This window comes from Lutra lutra, chromosome 8 (assembly GCF_902655055.1).
Source record: "Lutra lutra chromosome 8, mLutLut1.2, whole genome shotgun sequence".
In the NCBI taxonomy this organism is placed as follows: domain Eukaryota; kingdom Metazoa; phylum Chordata; class Mammalia; order Carnivora; family Mustelidae; genus Lutra; species Lutra lutra.
In genome coordinates, this window is record NC_062285.1 from 144,565,903 (window position 1) to 144,567,980 (window position 2,078).

Genomic DNA, 2,078 nt, shown 5'->3' on the forward strand with positions numbered 1-2,078 from the left:
TATAGGACACCTTTGACATGCTTCCGTGGATTTGCAGTGCACACTCTATGGGTTTTGAAGCAAAACCATGCAGCTTCTGGCACACTGCTGGATCCCAGTAGAGGCTTAGCGCCTACTTGTGGGACACCACACGACCACATGACCACATGACCACATCGGCCTGTCCCGAGCTAGCTGCTGACAGACCCGTGACGTCAGTAGGTTAGGCAGGCTCCGTAGCAACTCGCTGCACAGTGAAGAAGAATTGGATGCAAGCTTGTCCAGAGAGAGCTTCCTGCCATTTACAGGAAGAGGTGGCTGTGGCCCTCATGTCTCCTCCCTTGTTCCACTGATGCCTCTCTCTCAGGAGACAGGAAGAAAAATTCAGATCTGGTTCACAGGTAGGTTGACTTGATGTGTTGCTGTGAGCTTAAAATGGTTCACTGCTGAACTACAGTCCTGTTCAGGGTGGTTCTGAAGGAAAGTAATGAGGGGAAACCCTCCAGAGGGCAGAGCTCTGAGCAGTACTCTTGGGTTTCCACTTTGCAGGGAGAGAGTGGAGTGGACAGAGTAACGGTCTAGGGAAAGAGTGCACATGAATATCTGTGTGGTGACAGATGTCTTGGGGGCTGGCCCAGGACCTGGAAAGAGCTAGAGGGGAATACTGGAGACAAGGCAGTCTGAAAAAGAAGATGAGCCTGTAGAAGACCTCACAAATGTGTGCATCTTTGTGCCTCATGTCAATACCCACTGCAGAGGGATCACTGAATGGCAAAGTGGATGGCCAGATGTCAGCCAGCTTCTGTCCTTGGCTAGCTACCCTTGTGCTTGTGAGGCAGGCCCATGAAGGGAATTGCCATGGTGGCAGGAGTGCTGGTTATGTCCACTAACATGGGCTCTCTCTAATCAAACTCGTCTAATTGTTACTGTGGCTGAATTTCTGACCTCTTAGAGCCAAGATCAGTGCTGAGGTCTGATATAGCTCCATCCCTAGATGACTCAGTGACAAGTCAGTTCCGGCAGATCCTTTCCACCCGGGAGAGGGCACCCTTACTGGAATCGACACCTGCTCTGGATATGGGTTTGCTTTCTCAGATCCACATATGCACCACGCATCAGAGTAGTATCACTATCCAGAGCCTTAGAGAACCCTGATTTACCAACATGGTATCATGTATGACATTACTTTGGATCAAGGAACTAATTCTACAGTGCAAGAAATGCAACAATGTATGAATTGCCATGGAAGCCACTCTTTCTCTAATATCCTGAATTATCCATAAGCAACCCATCTAATACAAAGGTGGAGTGACCTCTTAGAGACTTATTAAGTGTCCCAGCTGTGGGACAGTAGCCTGAGGAGTTGGGCTATAAATACCAAGTGAAAGCTCAGTATATTGTGCTGTGCCCCAGTAGATACAGTATGTGCTCCAGGAACAACAACGCCCTAAGAACCCAGGGCTTGGGGTATCTCTCACCATTACTCTCAGCGACCCACTCATAGAATTTGCACATTCTGTCTCTGTAACATTAAACTCTGCTGGATCTGGCCCCTGGTTCCCAGGAAGGGAACACTTCCATGATGGGACACAGTCCGAAAGTGCCATTAGGTCACTCTGAGTCCTCATGCTGGCAACTGGCAGACAAAGCAGGAGGGGACAATTGAGGACGACCGTGAGGAGATTCAGGCTTGCTGCTTCTTAGGGGCCATCAAGAGTTTGATGATTTTGTGGTGAGTTTGTGAGGATTTACCTGGGCCTGTCTGGTTGCTTCCACGCCAGGTGATAACAGTGGAAGGGCATGTTCATCAGCCTCAGCCTTCAAGGGCAAGGCAACCAAGGGCTTGGAAGCCCCAAGGAATGAAAGTGTGGGTAACCCATGAAATGCCAGCTGAGGACAAGGGAAGCCCAGACTCGGTGGAGGAGGGGGATAATGAGTATCAGAGCCTCGGGAGCTGTGGCACTGGTGTGGCCCATTTTCATTGTATTAAGGCTTGTGTAGAGGTTGTGACCAGCCTTTGCCCCAAAGACTTGTGACAGACTGGATTTAACATGGCGCCTGAGTAGGTCTGAGGGCTGTGAGAGCGGGTCCTGATAGAT